This window comes from Ambystoma mexicanum, chromosome 7p (genome assembly GCF_040938575.1).
Source record: "Ambystoma mexicanum isolate Mex_15411 chromosome 7p, UKY_AmexF1_1, whole genome shotgun sequence".
Lineage (NCBI taxonomy): Eukaryota > Metazoa > Chordata > Amphibia > Caudata > Ambystomatidae > Ambystoma > Ambystoma mexicanum.
This window is the reverse complement of record NC_090939.1, coordinates 49,273,107-49,292,690: the sequence shown is the minus strand read 5'-3', so window position 1 is coordinate 49,292,690 and position 19,584 is coordinate 49,273,107. Positions and strand designations below refer to the sequence as shown.

General features: G+C 47.0%; 1 long non-coding RNA gene across 1 annotated transcript in view; it reads right to left on the bottom strand.

Moving 5' to 3' along the window:
• Positions 1–9,390: 9,390 nt before the first annotated feature.
• LOC138525676 (uncharacterized) overlaps positions 9,391–19,584 on the bottom strand; it is a 235,840-nt gene continuing 225,646 nt past the window's right edge. Inside the window, exon 3 of the long non-coding RNA XR_011283407.1 lies at positions 9,391–13,853. This is a non-coding gene — a long non-coding RNA (uncharacterized lncRNA). The remainder of the gene's footprint in view (positions 13,854–19,584) is intronic.

Genomic DNA, 19,584 nt, shown 5'->3' with positions numbered 1-19,584 from the left:
GTACATCCACCACCTTGTCCCCACACAGTGGTCAAAGAGATGTGCCTGGTGGTCTCCACTCACTCCACCCTGTGTTCTAAGGCTGGAACGGTGTCAAGTACTGATGCTGACCTTCGGGGTAAGGGCGAAGTGTGGACTGCAGACAACGTTTTATGAAAAGCTACAAGAATTTTTTTTAAAAGCACCTTTCAACTCACCCGGTTTAGCTCAGCCTGCAGCAAGCTCCACACCCCAGCGTAGACTTCAATGGGATCTTACCTGCCAAAAACAAAAACAGCTGACTTCGTCACCTTGGCCCCACTACAGGTTGAGTGCTATCTAAAAACTGCTGTATTTGAAAAGAACCCAGCCCTTCCATCATATAGGGCAAACACTTGTGTCTTCCATTGATGCTTCATAAGCAATAACACAGCCCTAGATATTTGAAAGCAGTGGCCTTCAAACTCCAGTTCAGGCCAGTAGGTGTGCCTGGACGATGATCGCCATCGTCCAGGCACACCTACTGGCCTGAACTGGAGTTTGAAGGTTTCGCGAGGCTCTTTTAAAAGGAATGGGGTTGACGGCTTCTAACACAGAATATGCATGTTGCCATTATGTGAGCATCAGCATTATTTTTAGTCATGAGGGCTCTGAATAAAAATGCGTGAACACCACTGCTTTAACGCGTTTAAAGTGTTTCCCAGATGCAAGCAGCACTTTCTTTCTCAAGCACAGTCACGTTTTATTTATTATAAATGTGACCCTGGGTGGGTGGGAGAGCAAACAGAAAAAAGAGAGTTGATTTGCTGCTTATTTCCTCTAAATACCCGCTATTAAAATCTCTTCCCAAGTTTGGAAATACATTAACAGTGATTGCTTTGTCCGTCGCCACATGACAGCTGCACCAGGCCCAGTTGTGACTGTCAGCAGAGACCCGCTGCACAGCCAGTGCCACATCTGCTAATATTCCCGGGTTGATCCAATCTGAAACTCCCGCCGAGAAGAGCCGGCCGCTGATTGGCTCAGAGGTCTCAGCCTTGACACCACGCAGCCAATCAGAGGCTCTTCTTTAGCACGAGGCCCCGGGGCAGCCTTGAAGTGTACTGCTTCCTGTGTGAAGGAGGTTTATGGGCTGCTACCGGCCACAGGATATTAAAAGGACTTTTAATGGAGGCCAACAGCCAGAGGTCTTTCTGATCCCTGGGTTTAGGGGAGATTGAATCCCACAGTTCTGCCCCCCACACCCACACGTCCTTACAGATCTGAAGCAGGAGCAGCTGCTTGGTACTGGCAGCCCAGGTTAGTGTTGGAAAACACACTACCCCTGCAAGGGGACAGCACTGACAAGGGTCTTGAAGTGACACAGAGGGTGGACATTCCCTGCACTCTGTAGGCTGCGATTGATCAGAGAAAGTGATTCATAAAGAAAACATTTCAGATTAAGCACCTTTATACTTTTAATCATGTGAATATATATGTATATATATACCGTGAAAAATCTTTTGTTAACAGAGTGTTAAGGTGATCCGATTTAATGCAACAAACCCCTTGAAATTCAGCGGGTCTGGGAAGTGATAACCATCTTTACTCGGCGCGTTCCTGTTGATGTACCCCATAATTCCATATTGTATGTCATTGTGAATCCCTTCTGTTATATTATGTATGTGTTCATGGGGTTTGTAACGGGTGGGAAGTCAAGTTAAGGTAGCTTTGTTGTTTTAAATCTGATCACCTTAACTCCCAATTAAAGGTTGTCACTGAATTTCAAGGGGTTTGTTATATGTTAGTTTCTTCTGGGCGACTAGCCAAGGCATTCAGCTGTGACCACTGTACATGTTACATTTTTTTTTGTTGATAAAACATTTTTTATTATCAATTGATCATAACATAGACAAAACAACCAAAACCAAAGGAGAGGAACAAAAGAGGGACGAGGCAGCTACATCCAATGGGGCCGACACGGCCGGTCTTACAGTAGTAGTATGTCTTGCATCACCATTCTCATGGAATACGATTACAGTTCACAGTGTAAGTGTTCAGAGTAACATCCCCCGAGTCCATATACATCAGCGCCCTCCCTCCTCCCATGCCGCCCATATTTTGGAGGCTTTGTTGGGACAGCCTCTTGCGTTATAGATCCTTCTTTCGATCATAGCACATGTGTCCATGTCCAGTGCCCATTGCTCCAGTGTCGGAGAGTCCGGGACTCCCCATTTTTGTGCAATGTTGCGCTTGATTAGGGCGGCCGCGGTATGAAATAGCAGTTCTTCCCATTTATTCAATCCGTGCTCCCCCGGTACTCCCAGAATTAGGACCTTCGGGTCCATGTCTATTGTTTTGGAGAGTATCCAGGTCAGTTCCCGACAACAGGCCTCCCAGCCTATTCGGATGCGGGGACAGGACCACAGAATGTGAAGGAAGGTCCCCTCCTCACCCCCACATCTGAGACAGTTCGGGTTTGTTGCTTTTTTCCACCCAAACAGTGCAGTTCTAGGATAATACACTCTATGCAGTATTTTAAGGTGCCCCAGTCTGAGTCTCGAGGAGATGGCAGCTTCCCGTGGGTGCATTAGTACCTGGATCCAGTCCTCAGGGTCGATATCCCCTACATCTATTTCCCACTTGGCTTTTAGACTGGTCAGCTCAGGAGTCGCGAAGGATGTGGTGGCATTATAAAGAATGGATGTGCATTTGGAGGGGATATATTCAGGCAAGATGTTGCGTTTAATAGGTGAGCATTCCGGGATATTGTCCTCTGTCGATATGTGGACTCTTGGGGCATGGGACATTTGCATGTGATGGTATCTCTGAGTGTCTGGGAGCTGGAATCAGCGTTGTAGGTCCGCAAACGGGGCAAGGTTCCCATCTTTCAAGACATCCCCCACTTTCTGAATCCCAGCCCTCACCCAGCACGGCCAAGGTTTGAGTTTCGCAATTTCCCTCAGATTGGCGTTTCGCCATAGGGGTTGCGCCGCTGATATTTTGTTCCCCCACACCACAAACTTGTGTACGTTCCTCCAGGTGGTAATAATCTGTGCCTTCATTGTTAGTGGGGAAGATCTAGGGGGGGTTTGGTACAATAGCTGCAATGGATCGGTGTCGTGCATAGCTCCCACATCAACTTTGATATGGGGTAGTTCCCGGTCTCCGTGCAGTAGGTCATTGACCACCACCAGTTGGGAGGCCCAATAGTAGGTCTGAAGGCGGGGCACTCCGATCCCACCCTCCCAGACCGACCTCTGAAGTGTGGCCAGGGCTATACGCGCTGTCCTCCGCCCCATAGGAACTCCCTGAGGAGGGTTTCCACCTGGCCAAATTCAGCCCCCAGGATCTGCACCAGGGCGTTTTGAAGGACATAAAGGAATCGCAGGAGGGCTAACATTTTTAAAAAGGGCAGCTTTACCCATGAGGGTCAGGGGGAGAAGCTTCCAATGTTGTACATCATTAGAGAATCGGTCCATGATTGGTTTAAGATTGTGCATGCTATAACTGGTAAGGTCTGTTGTAATCCAGACCCCAAGGTATCGGAAGCCAGACTGTTCTATGTGGTATGGGCAATCAGATGGGTCGGGCTGACCCCCTCCTTTCACCGGGAAGAGAATGGATTTCTTCCAATTGATCTTTAGACCGCTAAATTCCCCATATTGGACAAGCATCTGGGTCACCACGGGGCAGGTTCGGACAGGCTCTCCCAGGTATATCAGGAGGTCATCCGCGTATAGGGATATCCGGTCTTAGTGTCCCTCTGGCCACCTGAATCCCATCCTGGATGTACTCTGGCGAAGCCATATGGCCAATGGCTCTATCGCGAGAGCGAAGAGAAGGGGGAGAGGGGGCACCTCTGCCGCATACCCCTGCCCAATCGGAATGAGCGAGAGGTCCACCCATTCACCTTGACCTCTGCCCGGATATTTGTATACAGCAGCTTCACCCATCCCAGGAACCCCTCCCTGAAGCCCAGGCGTTCCATGATCTCCCAGAGGCCATCCCTTCGGACCGTATCGAAAGCCTTCTCAAAGTCGATTGCTAGAAGAGCAAACGGGTTGTTAATGGTGGGAGCCCTCTCTAGCGCCAAGTGAAGTCGATGCAGATTCATTCGGGTCGATTTGTGTGGCATAAAGCCACATTGATCCGGGTGTATTAGGGCATCAGCTATCGGTTGTAACCTGTTGGCTAGGAGTTTGGCGAGGACCCTAGCCTCGCCATTGATTAGCGAGATTGGCCTATAGGAGGCACACTGCTCCTGGGGCTTATCAGATTTAGGGATGACCACGATGGTGGCGTTACAGAGGTCCTGCGGGAGGGTGCCCTGTTCCCGGGCAGTCAGGAACATTTTATGGAGGGAAGATGTAATGTTGTCCCCTCCTAGCTTCTGCCAGGTTTCAACTGGGAACCCATTCGGGCCCGGTGTTTTCCCGGTCTGCAGTTGGGCTAGTGCTTCGGCCACCTCGGTCTCCGAGAGGGCAGAGTCCAGACTCGCCCTTTGCTGTACTGAGAGAACCGGAAATGTTAAGTCATTAAGGAGGGTTGGGTCCAGCAGCGAGGTCGGGGCCCGATAAAGTGTTTCATAGAATTGGGCAAAGGCCTCGGCTATCTCTGCGTCTGATGTGCATCTTTCACCCAGTGAGGTGACAATCTCGCAAATGCAGCGTTGTCCCTGATCCCTTTTCTCCAGCCAAGCTAGCATTCTGCCGGCTCTGTCCCCGTGTTCATAGATTCTGGCTCGAGAGTCCCAATGGGCTTGTTTAGCGTTGTCTAATAAGAGGTTTCGGAGCCGCTCAGTGGCTCGTTTAAGGGAGAGCTGGGTCTGTAGGGATGGGTCAAGGATGTGTTCGTTCTCGCTTTGGGTCAGTTCGCCCTCCACTTTCGCTATGTCTTGGAGTCTCTCTCGCCCCTTGTTCGCCACCCAGAAGATTAAAGCCCCCCGCAGGACTGTCTTATAGGCCTCCCAGACCACCACCGGGTCCTGTTCTCCGTTATCATTCATTTCAAAGTACTCGGTGGAGACTTCCGTAAGGTGGTCAACAAGCTCAGGGAAACCCAGATAGTAATTGTTTAGTCTCCATGTTCTAGGGGGGAAGGACCTTGTGTGCGAATCTCCACAAGTAGGGGTGAGTGGTCTGAGATTCCCCGGGGAAGGAAATCGGCCGCCCGTGCTCTATAGAGATCTGTGTGTGGGACAAAGAGATAGTCAATCCTGGAGAGGGAGCCGTGGGCTCCAGAGTGGAAGGAGTACCCCTTGGGGTCCGGGTGTAGCTCCCGCCATACATCACCCAAACCCAAGGCGGACGCAAAGTTAAACAGCCTCGTAGGGGTGTCCGGGTTGCGTTGTCCGAGATGTGTGCGTGTCAGTGGCATTGCACATGACATCATTAAAGTCTCCCCCCAGAAACAATCAGGTTGGTGTTTACCTATGAGGGTAGTCAATTCCTCCAGTAGCTCGTGCCCCAGTCCGGGTGGGGAGTACATGGAAGCAAAAGCGACCCTCTCATTCCAAAGCGTTCCCAGGATCAACACATAGCGGCCCCTAGGGTCTTGTTCCAGGCTTTGAATGGCAAAGGGGATGCGTTTGTGTGTAAGAATGAGAGTACCCCTGGATCCCATCGTGTATCCCACATGGAAGGCAGCCCTGTAGTTTGTGCGTTGGAAATGTGCACAGTTTGATCCCGCTAGGTGTGGTTCGGATAGCAGGGCCACGTCGGTGGAGTGTCTACTGAGTAATTGCTTAATCAAGTGCCTTTTAATCGCGGATCCCATCCCATTTACATTCAAGGTGAGCACCTTGAAAGACTTGGGCCGTTCAGTCGGGATCGACTGCGGTTGTATGGATGCCATATAAAAATCGGGATAAACGGTTGGGCGGGTCTTTCACGAGGAGGGTATCCCCGTTAATGGTGATGTATTGCGGTGAGTGCCTGGAGTGATTAATATTGTACTGTCTGGACCATCTGTAGCCTCGTCTTGCCTTGAACCTCAACAGACCTTGGACCTTGCAATGGCGCGTTGCTCCCAGGGTAACAAAAAACTCATTATAACTTTCCCTTCCCTCCCCCTCCCCATACTCCACCCCAACACGAAGTACTTGTAGCCCCAACATCGCTGACACTCAAAAAAAGGGGTAGGGTGTCAGCCTTGCGAACCCTTGTTCAAGTTAAAACTAAAGAAGTTAGGGGGTGGGGGCCTGTAGCCTTTTCCCAGGTGCGATGGAGGTACGCCACCGCTAGCCACATTATTAATGACGTAAACGACTTACAACGGCTTTGTGGCACACCCAGCATAGTCTGTAGTATCAATTCGGTCCTACACCCGCTTGTGGGATCAGACCCCCCGTGGGGAGCCAGCCAGAGTCAGTCCCCAGCTTCCGCCGGTTGGTTCAGTGAGGGTGGCTGGTCCAGCTCCGGAGGGTGGCCCGCTGGTGGTCTGGGATTTGTGTCCCTGTTGGTTCGAGGTGCCGACCAGTCTCCCTCGATATGCTGCTCTGCCCATCGCCAGGCCTCCTTTGGGTCGTTGAAGTGGACCGTTGAGCCCTTATGATAGATTTTCAGCTGAGCCGTGAAGAGCAGGCCATATTTGACTCCCATCACTTGCAACTGTCTTTTAAGTTTTTCAAAGGATTGCCTTGCATTCTGGACCTCCCGCGTGTAGTCCGGGAAGGAGGCTATCTTGGAGCCGTTAAAGGTGATTGTGCCTTTGGTTCGTGCAAGGTGCAGCAGCGTGTCACAATCCCGATAGTTCAATAGTCTTGCTATCACTGTTCACGGAGGAGCACCAGGCACTGGTCTGCCAGTGGGCATTCGGTGGGCCCTCTCTATAGAAAAGAATTTCAAAAAGGATTGCTGGTCGAAGAGGTCCATCAGCCACTGCTCTAAGAAAAGCTCCATACAGGGGCCTTCAGCCTTCTCGGGAATACCTAGAATTCGAATGTTGTTGCGCCTGGACCTGCCCTCCCCTTCTTCGACTCTGGCTTTCAGAATTTTGAGTTTGGCGGAGACTCCTTGAAGCTGTTGTTGCACCGCGTGCAGCCCGTCCTCCATGTTGGAAATTCGCTGTTCCGCCTCACCCATTCGTGCTGACAATTTCTGCAAGTCGTGTCAGAGGAGGGACACATCCAGGCTAATTCCGTCCATCTTCTGCTCCATTGATGTGCGGGAGTCTGCAATAGCTGCCATGACGTCTCTCAAGGAGAGTCCGGATGCAGAGTCCTCATCTACCGACGGCAACGGTTGAGAATCAGGGGGTTGCGATAGAGGAATCGTGTACTGGTCGATTCAGTTTTGCATGGTGGGCCGTCTAGTTTTGTCTTTCCCCATGTCCGTTGCCGGTCCCCTTGGGCTTCTTCCTTTGTCCAGGTGGGGGAAAGGAGGGCGCGAACCAAACAGCGATTCCCCGTCGCAGACCGTTAGGAGGTGATGGAGCCGGGTGGTGAGCTCGTGTTAGCGGCTGTGCTGGCCTGGCCATAGGGTGCTGGAGATTTTGCTGTCTTGCCCGGCGGTGCATCGGGTTCAGCCAGGTTTAGTGTGTTGTGCCACCACGTCCCCTTTTAGGTGGCCTCAGTTCACTGAGGACAGGGAAGAAATGGGAGACCTCTCCCCCTTCAGACGGTTCCAGATGACGGGGGTTGCCTCCGCTGTGTACGGGGCTCTGCCGTGGCGACCAACTGGCCACGCTTGTTTCTCCTCGTCCGGCAGGCGGCTCAGAGCCCGGCACACCAATTCCTCCAGTCGGGGTCCCAAGGGGCCTTGCCTCTGCTCCTGGTCCCCACCAGTTCTCCGGAGCTCCGTCTCCGATGCAAGCTGGCAACCACCGCAGGTTGTGTGGATGGTCCAGCCCCCCTTCAAAGCACGCCCAGCGCTCCGGCGGCCATCTTGGTTTGTCGTCGGGCCGCACCGTCGTCTCCTTACCTCGCTCCAACCTCTGCCGCCCCGGTGCGTTTCAGGCTGGAATTCGCCCCAGATGTGCCCTGGGGTATCACGCCCCGGCGAGCGTATTTTGGGGATCACCAGATATCCTTAAGTAGTCGTTTATAACAGGATGTTAAGCCGCGGCAGCGGGAGCTCCAGAGGCACACGTCTACTGCATTGCGCAGTTGGTGGCCACGCCCCCCCCATACATGTTACATTTTGGACCAAAGACCAATTGTTCCTTGCCTAGTAGATGTGATCTCTGCAGGTGTAAATTTCTTTTTCTTGCGGTAGCATAGTGGTTTGCTGATTCCTACTATGATGGAAAAACAGTTGAAAAATAAAAGGTCCTCCCCATCTTCACTGCACTCACCACGTGTCCCCCTCATCTTTTCTTGGTTTCCCTACTCGCCTCAATTACCTTTTCACTCTCTGACTTTCTCCCACTACCTCATCCCTCTTTAGTTCATGTGACAGGTTTCTTTGCTGATCGCGTATTGCGTCATTGCTGCAGTAATCTTGTACGATTCCTTTGGTGTTGCCCCGATAAGAGGAAAATGTACTACCTATAACTGGCTCCCCAGTCCACTCCAACCTCACAAATTCACATGATGTCCGCTTTCCCTGTGGGCGGTGCACTTAACTACCGCTGCAACAGATCGTTGTGACAGTGCAGAAATCAATGTATCTAATAGTGCGGCGTGTTGCACTTGGTACCCGTCAGCTCTACTGAATCCTCTCTTTTTCCATTGTGACAACCTGGCAGTGACGTATTCCAAGTCTGAATGAATTGTCACCTGGCATCCTCGTGATGCTCAAAGAGCCTCGATGAGCGCCACGAAGTCCGCTGCTTGTGCTGAATAGTGCATGGGTAATCTCTTCCTCACCAATGTTTCCTATTCTCTTGCTTTGAGGTGCACTACCGCTGTGCCCTTAAGACTCTGTCCTATGTCCTGGTTAATTGTTTGCTAAACCGTCAACAAAGAGTACTTCCACCCCCTCTAGTGACCTGTCCTTTGCTTTGGGGATGTCATCTTTTTCACCTTAGTATGTGGCACAGTCGTGTCGGTGCAAGTCTTCGTCTGTGCACACTTCTGTTAGGAACGTGGCTGGATTTGGTGTTTTGCATCGCACTATATGAATATTTGGGCTTGAAAAAATAATCTTATATGCCGATGCTCTCTGTGTTGTCAGAGTAGACTTCGATATTTCTAAGATTGCAAATACTGAATGCTCCACATACAATGTCACGCAGCATCCAATTACAATTGTGGATCTCTTTTCAGTGGTGAAGGCAGCTGCAGCGAGCCCTTGCATAACTAAATCTAGTGTACCGCTGTAGTAGGCCAATGGCTTGTGGCACATTCAGCCTTGTACCCCTTGCAGGCCAAGAGTGGTAGAAGGTGAGTTTATGGCCCTTGGAACATGCATCTATTACTGGATGGGATTACACCAAAGTAATTCTGAGTCCCAATAACCGGACAAACACAAGAAGCTGGCAAGTTGCTGTTTTATTAACAATTATCTAAAACGGAGTTTACAATGAACATCAACGGACGTATGCTCAATCACAGCGATTTTCACAAAAAATACTATTATATACTTACTTACTTGGCAATAATGAAAAACCTATCAAGGGTTGGGACTGGTTAAGAGTCCCAACTAGATATACAGTCATATAGGAACTAAGTTTATCATTGGCTGTCTGATATCAGGTGGACAACTTATGCCTAGCTCTCCATACAGTTTATAGTTAAAGTTTTGAAAACAAAAGGGTCAAATACAATACGTTCTAATCAAAAGGATCGGGAAAAAAATGACTGAAGGCACCTTTTTTTTGTGGGGGTCCCCACCCAAAACCCTGTTTTTTGGGGAAAAGACACATATTTTTCCTATACCAACCCCAAAAACAAAAAATACATAAGAAAAAAGCATTCAGTCATTTCTTTTTTATCCATTCGAAATAATGACTGGACACCCTCCATACGTGTCATTTAAGGAAAATCAGTTACACAGTGTTTCATTGGTTTCTCAAGCTATAAGGTCCTTCCTTATATGGACTAATATATTTGGTTGGCACGCTTGTGCCATGTCTGGAACATCCGGTTCAATTAGCATCATGTAAGCCAAGACCCAGGTGCATGTAGATAGGACATGAGGCTGCCCTACCACTCAATTAGCCCAGCATCTCTCATCACCCATGCCTTTTGCCATGAAATTCTCTTTGTACCTGGCCTTGCAGAGTATTCTCGTCCTGGGAATGCAACGTGAGAGAGGGCATTCACTACCATATCTGGAACTCCAAGTTCAAGCCCTATTTCCATCCTTGACTCACGTGACAAGGGACCAGGATGCTGCTAATTCTGCAAGATTTTAAATGAATTAATTGATTAAAAACCTGCCATCGTTTGTGTTCTTTCTTGCACCTTAACGTGAGAGGATTCATCCTCTGCACATACGTTCCTCTTCAGTGTAGATAGCTGACCTCGACTTCTCAGTTCTTGACTTCAGGCCAGACAGCCCCGCAACGCAGCTTCAATAACCTGCAATTCTACTGCGACAGAGCCTTTCATTTTCTCTCCATGATTCTTTGGCTTATTATTTCATGATACCAATACAAAGTTTCTTTACAATGGCAGCTCTGCCTGCATTCTATTTATTAAGTATAGCTAGCCTATACGATGACTTGATCTATCTTGCGTTTCAGAGCGTCTGTACATTCTTCATACTTCTAATTTCTGCAGCACCTTTTACTGTGTAATCCTCTTTGTTTACACTTCAAGGTTCACTTGATTTTATAATTTGTAATTTTTCCTCTAGGATTCATACATTGTGTTCGATCAGTATTTCAGGGTGTTGTGCAATCTTTCTTATGAAGTCATCAGTCCATTTTCTTAGCTCTTTCTCATGTTTCTCCTGTAGGCTGTCATCAACTCGAGGGTACATTCAATATGGTTGTCTTAATGGATACCGTCTTCCATATACTCACTGCGTTATTGTTACAATAGCTGGTGTTAGACAGTGCACGGTCTCATGGCTCCAATACAGGGGAATTGGGGGGTAGGATTTTCTGTGGATATGTACGTCTGCTCCTCTACATTCCCCCCTCTGGTCAAGTCCTCGCCCACCTCCTCAAGTGTTCTTGCTTTTTTTAATCTTGTCTTAAGAAAGGTTTCTTTGATATCCATATTTTTGTCACCCCTCACAGGATATCAACATTTTTTTTAATGTGTTTGTCCGCACTTCAGGTCATGTAACTACATTCTTCAATTGGGGTACAGAAGACCAAATATCCCATGCAATTCTTAGGATCTCTTTGATACAGGAACTTTGTTTCCCCAGGTGCCACAATAGTTGATTTTATGCAGTCTCTAAAGGTACTTTCAGCCTGCACGTTGTCTTCTGTTTCACCCTTCACATCAATCATGATCTTCATTCCATGGCCTTTTTTGCTTTTTCTGGCATTTTGCAATAATTATCCTAATAGCGCAGAATCCAAACATTATCATCCCCAATATTGCTCCAAGAAACTTAAATATACTCACCATCCAGTCGGGAATCCATGAAAACAGGTATCAGAACCACACATCATCTCCAATAGCCTCTGTCTCCTCCTCCATTTTCATGTGCAATTCTCTCAAGATGGTTATAGCATCCGTCAGGGTCCCATTCTCACCATCATGAGATGGTGTGAATGTACGGCAAGAAGGCCTGACCTTGGCGCAAACACCTCCTTCCATTGCTGTAATCATGTCCAGGACATACCTTTTCTGGAGGGTCATCAACCCTATGGCCCTCAATTCTTCCTTTATAGCATTGAATCCTTTTATAGTGGCATTGATTGTCTGTAACAGCTTCCACCTGGTAATTTGCAGCCATTTGGCATCCACTACTGTTTGGAGTCCAGGCATACATATGGATGTTATTATCATAGCAGTCTTGTACAACAACTTGTGCTAATCGGGAATGTCTTCATAAGCCTTTATTGATTTTGATGAGAAATAATTCTCTCTTTTCATCCACCGGAGTGCAGGTGACCTTCTTTTTGTCAAGTGCTCATCCACCTTCAGAGATGTCTCAATATTCAGGTTGATCTGGGGAATCACCAAGGCTGGAACATGGATGAGTACAATGGAACACACTGTTCCCCAGTTCCTGGGCAACTTCATATATGCTCTGGATCCACAGGGCCAGTATCGATCCATTAGGACAGCAGACCCCTCTTCGTTTCTGCGATATAAATTATGTTCTTGCACCCTTTATTTTCTCCAACCTGGAACATTGCTTCAAAGCATAGTGTTGTATTAGTCAATGGGACTACAGCCACTGGTCCTGCTTCATCCCTCACCCATGTCAGCAGTTTAGAGTTCTTGGCCCATGACTTTAGGCACACATCGTTCACTTTCTGCACCTCGTGCACTGGTTCCTTCCTTAGTAGATTAGCTGCACAGGGCATTATTTCATCCTTTGGTCATAATCACTCGCCCGTAGATCGACAGCTTTGAGTGCTCCCAGCATCCAGGCACTCCAGTATTTTCAGTTTTGTCAGAACAATTCATCCTCTTCATTTCAGCAACTATGACTTTGTCTTGACCCATGGACGGATACACGAGCATCTTGTCGGTCCATCCAGGCTCTTTTTCCATTGTCTTGATATAATCATCCTGCTATGGGAATGTCTGTCTTGATCACAGGGTTGCCCAGCTCCCTTGCAACTGTCCTCTGGTAGTACATGCTGCTAGGGGGCTGAGGCACTTCGCATCATGTGCCAACATCTCTTTTGAAATGAATGTCCTTTCTGTACTCATGGCATAGGGGATGAGAGAGGAGACATAACCGCTCTCATCAGATGCTCTCTCCCACCTTTTTCATATGTTAATACCACATATTATTCCCCAGGTGAGCTGAATTGTCAAGACACGTATTTATCCCCTGGTCATCTTCTTCTGAATTCCTCCTATGTCGTCTGACATGCCCAAAAACGCCAAAGAAATTATCATCGTTTGTACTTATACTAGGAAAGATCACAGGTGTCGTGTTTTCAATTAAACCATCAGAATAATAAAGACTTCAAAATGTAGATACAGAAAGAAAAAGAGAAAGCACTTGCATACGTATTTCAGGCATAAAAGTCTAGAAAAACATTTAATTTTCCATGCCATTTCTCTTTGAATTGCTAGTCTTCCTGCAACTGTATTTTCTTACCCCTGCATCATGTTTAATACAGTTATACCAATCACATTCTTAGTTGCACAATCTGCTTAATTATTGTAATTACAAGCCTTCTTATAACTGGGCCATTCTTTGGATTGTGGAGAAAAGTCAAAATATTGACATCTATCCTAACAAGGGTAGGGTATGACTGGAGTATAAACACAAAAACTGCTACCACAAACCTATGTGTGACACTTTCGGCTAGTGCCATATGTTATTCTTAAAATAGATATCTTCACAAAAATGAATCTGGGTATTGAGCTCTCTTCCAATATTGAGGAATGAATTGCCACTTGGGCATGGTGCCGATATACTTTTTACTTTGTCAAAGAATCTCTAAAAAGTATGTTTAAGTTCTGAAATTTTCTGCAAGCCATTGCACTCCCTGCTAATATTTTTAAGGAGTGTCCAATGAATTCCAGTCCAAAAGAAATGTTTTAAATGACATTTCCTTATCGTCCTTTTTCTTGGTCATTAATCGAGTCTACACACGCAGCAATTCTTCTTCTTGTCTTGCTTCCAAGTCAACAGATACTAGAGGGAGTGTCTCGCCTTTGTAGATCTTTACATCACTCACATGTAACCAAGCTCTTCTTCCAGATACCCTAACTGCAGTAAGGGAAACTTTGTCTACCTCAAAAGGTCCATTAAACCTTGGCTCATGCCAACATAAAACTTTGTAGGTGGATATAATTCACTTCGATCAGTTACTGGGCCGCCTTCTTCCATGATCCTCAACCCTCCGATGCTTGACTTGATCTGAAATGAAAGAAACACTGGTAGTCATACATGTCAAATAATCGTGCATCTCATCACCTAGAGACTGTGCTACACTCTGGGCATCATTCCTGACTCTAGATTGGGGCATAATCTGATGATCCAAACCTGGCTGATTTTGAAGGGCATAACAGGCTAAGGGTAGGCAATATAGCTATCCCTTCTTCAAAGTTAATCTAATCATTTCAATTATTTCCTTTAGGAGGCCGTTGAGCAGATACCATATGCTTTATGCACAATAAAAGACCTATTTGTTCAAACAGCTCATCGACAAAGTGTGGGTCATTATTGGACCTCAATACTTCACACAGACCCCATATTAGAAATACTTTGCACACTAGGAACTTCTCTGCACAGGTGGCATCAGGGGGTGTACATTGACCAGCTCTGATCCATCAAGAAAAGGGACACACCACCACTAATAGATACCTATAGCCATTACATATATGCAGCATAGTGACGTAGTGAATATGTAAATGCTGAAATGGGCCATTTGGGCGGGGGTATTGTTCTTAGTGTATGCCCAGTAGTAAATGATTGACACATGATGCAATTCACAATTAACTGTCTGATGTGTTGCAATAAATTGAGAACAAACCAGTCCTTTTCAATGGGGGCAGCAAGACTTTTTTAGGTTATATGAGCTGGGTAATGCAGATGCTCAAATCTGACTTTCAGTAATGCTGCTGGCATCACTGGCTAACCAGTGCTTTCCTGTCTCTATAGTGCTTCCTTGGGGGATAATGAACACCCTCTATGGGCCTCAATACACGGACGGCGGTAAGGGTTAACGGTCACCATTAATGGCAACGGTGACCGTTAACCCTTACCGCCGTACTACGAGGTCCCTTTGCGGGTTGGAGGATTTAACGCCTGCTTCTTGCAGGCGTTAAAATCCAACCCGCTAAGGGACCTCGGAGCTAATTACGGCACCGCAAAATTGTGGTGGCGTAATTAGCGCCTTCCCCATTTCCATAGAGCCCTATGGGGCAGAAATGGGAATGGGGAAGGGAAATGGCGGAAAGGGGATTTACCGCCCCTCCAACCTTGGAATGGGGCGGTAAATCCCCTTTCCGCCAAGGCGGTGCCAGTATTTTACCGGCATGAGCCATGGCGCTAATAGCACCATGGCTCACCGCCTACCGTGTAATGAGGCCCTATGTCTCCATAGCTCCTGTTCTTCTTGTCGGGCTCTACCCTGTATCTATATTAGTTGCGTAATTGCCAGCATATTAAATCCCTCTCATATCAGCATGCCTCTGCTCAATACTTCTTTAACATTCTCAGTTTCGAATCTTGGAATTTCTGAGGAATACTCTAAGCTTTTGCCTTCTAGGTCTGTGGCTTCCTTTCCACTAGAGATAAATTCTTTTTGTTTAGTATGTGCGGCGCATTTTACAACCACTAAGGCTACTTGGATTTGTAGTGCCTTAATGAGACTGTCCAATTAAGACTGGAGTGCCATCTACACAGAGATAACCCTTCCTTTTCCAACATGACAGCCCTGCATTTATATGCACCCTCACTTCCTGATCCTTGTGTTTCTTGAGCACAACAATAAACACTAACAATTTTTATGCCTGTGCTGAAAAATGGGATGTAGTCTTGCACTTGCCACTACCTCAAATTCACCATTTAATCTATATCTTCCAACTGCAGATCCTGAATGCCTCTCCCCACTAGATTGGTGGTCGATTTTTGAAGAGCCATCAATAAAGAGAATCTCCCCTCCCGCTAAAGGATTTTCTTTCACACAGAGTGTATCATCATAAAACTCAACATAATTAGCACAATCATGCACATAATCGCCTTCTTCTACAGGTTCAGCTACAAATGTGGCTGGGTTGACTATTTTACACCTTACAATTTTAATCGATGAATTAGAGATCATCACTTCATATGCAGAAGATTTTTGTGTTGTCAATGTACCTTTGGGTTTCTGTAAATGGCAAATAAGTTGTGCTCCACATATAGCGTCATTGCACATCCCATGGTAATACTTGTGCACTTCTCAATCACAAATGCGGCAACAGCCAAAGATTGTTCGCATGGAAAATGTCCTCTGATGACTGAATCTAAAATCCCACTGTGATGAGTAAGAAATGAAAAGTTTATGTATAAAATATATATATTTTTTTTAAAAACCACTGTTATATGCCAAAGGTTTATACCCTAGTGTTGTTCTTTGTGTAAGTACTGCTGTCATTACTGACCCTTTAGTGTTACTTCCCACTATGGGCGTTGGTCCTAGTGGTGCTGTGGCAGGCTTCGCTACACTGTTGCCAGTACCCTTCCCATCATGGCTGCCTGGAAGCACCATGCGATGGGCGATCGTCTAGCTGTTGCGGACTGTACCGAAGCCCTGCCTCCATGGTATCACATGACAGAATATATGCAGTTGGCAGCTAAGCCCCAGTGCCTTGCTACTCCTATACATAACGCTCCATAAGTACGCCAACTAGGGTACTCACTTTTTCATGCTCCTTGCTAGTGTCAAACTCATAACTCTCCTATCCTTTCAGAGCTTCATCACCGTGGTTACGTCCACCCACCACATGCGCCCTTTGATGTTGTTCAACCCGGTAGGCATTCCTTCTCGGCTGTGCTCGAAAGTAGGTTCCGGGCAACCTGTTCTATCATTAGGGTCCGCGTCTGCTGAACACGGTAAGCCTACACCTACCATTACCAGAACTGGAGCACTCACGGGTCAGCTGGAAATCAAGGTATTCTTCTTTCTTGTAGCGTCTTTGTTTTTACTGTGCCACTTCATACCAGGAACTCCCCTGCTGTGATATTTGCCTTTGCGAACAGCAGGATTCGAGCCCTTTGTCATCGCACCCCCTCTACGGAGGTCATTGGGGACTATTAAGGAATACCTCTTGACAAATAGAGTCTTACCTGGCTTACTCATTCTTTCTTTCCTTTTTTCGTCCACACAGAAAGCTCCGACTGCTCCACAGAATTTATCAGATTGTAACCTCACTGCATATACATGACAGGTATATCCGCTCTCACAGCATTTTTCCACATTCTTGTATTAATTACTCACGCCTTTCCTTATCTCATATAGACGGCGTGTTGTTACCATCTCCTGAGAGTATCCATTCCTGAAGACAGCATTCTCGTCCAGCTTCAGACAACCGAAGACCAACCGAAGACCTTCGCTCCCAATTCCTGCACAGGGTTTTCTTCCCCAGAGGGTTTCCCTAGGGGTTTTACGTCCCTCCGTTCCTTGTCACTCAGGCGGAGGGCTGTAAGGTTCTCAGGTTTTTCCCCTGTTTTCAAAGAACTGCACCCTGATCCAGGTTAGTGGCTCTCTGCATGTACATGTGTTTTCATGACAATTAGTGTGCAAAAATAAATACCGTTTTTCACTATAATTGGGGAGTCCCAAAACTGGAGCTATACAGATTGCTCTTTTTAATTCCTCAAATCCTTCATTTATTTCTTCAGTCCATTCTATCTTTTCCTTACCAACTTGCACTTTCTTAAGTGCTTGCAAAAGCAGTTTTTTGTACTTGCTGTAGTCGAACACCCAGACCCTGTAATAATTGCATAAGCCCAGAAATTGATGCATTTGCCTCTCTGTATTTGGTTTTGGTGTCTTCATGATAGCCTCAGCTCTCTCAGGTGTCACTTTCTTTCCTTCATGTGATATTACCTGGTCTATGTATGACACCTCTTCCTGGCAATACTGTAATTTCTCTTTATCTACTTTGTATCCCTTGTCTGCCAATATAGTCATTAACTGAACTGAGTCTTGCCTACTTTCATCCTCTGTTTTACTACAGAGTAATATGTCATCTACGTATTGAATTACCAAACTCTTGAGCTCAATGTTACCTAAATCCATCTCTAGGACCTTATTAAAGATAGATGGGGACTTGTAGTACCCTTGAGGTAAATGGGTATGGTTTAGTCTCTTTTGTCTGAATGTAAAGGAAGTAAGGTCTTGTGAGTCTTTGTGCAACGGGATCGAGAAAAATGCATTTTTCAAATCGATCACTGTGAAGTACTTTGCTTCAACTGGGATGCTATACAATATTGCCGCTGGATTCGGAACTAAAGGGAACTCTGCTTCCACAATTTGATTAAGAGGGCGCAAGTCCTCAATAAATATCAACAACCACCCTTTAGATTTTCTAATCGGATACACCACAGTATTGTATGGGGACTGATGGTACTAAGATTCCCTGATTCATCAATGCAGAAATTGTCTTAACTATGCCTTCATCAGCTTCGCAAGACATGGGGTACTGTTTTGTTCAGGGTAAAATTGCTCCTGGATTATGTTTTATTTTAACCTCCCCTATTCCCTTCAATATGCCCACTTCATAAGGGCCCGTAGTCCAAAGGACAATTGGAACTTTTTCTGTGTCTTCTTGAAAAAACGCTGGTCTTTGCCACATCAGTGCCATTCGCTGTGGGACTTCCTTTTTCTCGATCTTTATCCAGTATTTAATGCTTAAAAATCCAATACATCATCATCTATACATTCAGCTCTCAACATATCTTCATCTGTTATGTCAGTTGATCTGTATCCCTCTTCAAGAGCTATCACTGTTCTCAGTGATCTACCTTCATCATCCACCCCTTCAAGCATTGTTATTTCCCCTATATAGCTGCTTGAAGTGCAATAGGAATAGTCTGCCCTTCTTCCTCATCCATAGGTACTTGTGGTCTAAATACAAATTCATCAGGTATCCTTACAATTTCCCCTACTAATCCAGGTAGCCATGTTAATAAAATGCTCACCCCATACATGGAGACTTCTGAAGCTACCAGAACTCCTCGTAGAGCCACTTGTCCTGTAAATGATATTATAAACTCTCCTACATTTAAAAAGTGTATTCCTGGAGTGGAGCACACTATTCCTTGATCAGTGAATGAAATCGTCATGTTAAGTTTTGTCATCTTTTTTTTTGTTTCTTCGGAGCGTGGGAGAGCCGTCGCCGGTAGCCTGAGGGATCTGCAGGCTTAGGGAAGCCCTGCCTGGCCCTGTGGGCCTCCGTGAGTTTGTGCTACATTATTGAAATGTTTGCCTCGCGCTCTGAGCGCGTTGTTGTGCTGCTTCCCCCCTCCCACTTCCTGGTCCTTCTCTCCCTTCCCGCCTCCCTGCCCGCCCACCCCCGCCTCTGATTGGCTGCCTGGCTGCCTCCCTCTTGGCCTACTCGACGGCTGCTCCCCCCGCTCGTTTCTTTGTTTCTTTGGAGCGTGGGAGAGCAGTCGCCAGTAGCCTGATGGATCTCCAGGCTTCTGGAAGCCCTGCCTGGCCCTGCGGGCCTCCGTGAGTTTGTGCTACATTATTGAAATTTTTGCCTCGCACTCTGAGCATGTTGTTGTGCTGCTTCCCCCCTCCCACTTCCTGGTCCTCCTCTCCCTTCCCGCCTCCCTGCCCGCCCACCCCCCCACCCTCCTCACTATGCCTATATCCACCCCTTTCCTGGGCAGCCCCCTGCCCGGCAGCCCCCTCGGCTAAGGGCCCCTTAGGCAAAGGGCGGCTCTTATGGTTGCGGCTCCCTGTGTGTCTGCAGGTGTCCGCAGGGGACGCCTGGCGCCTGCACTTCTTCTTCACCTCTCCCGGCCCACCCCATCTATTCCTGGTCACTTCTTCGCATGGTGTCTTCTCCTCACTATGTAGACCCAATCAGGGTATGTAAGTTATGTGAACTCTACAAAGCTTGATAGACTCCAAAGTAAAATTGTTTACATA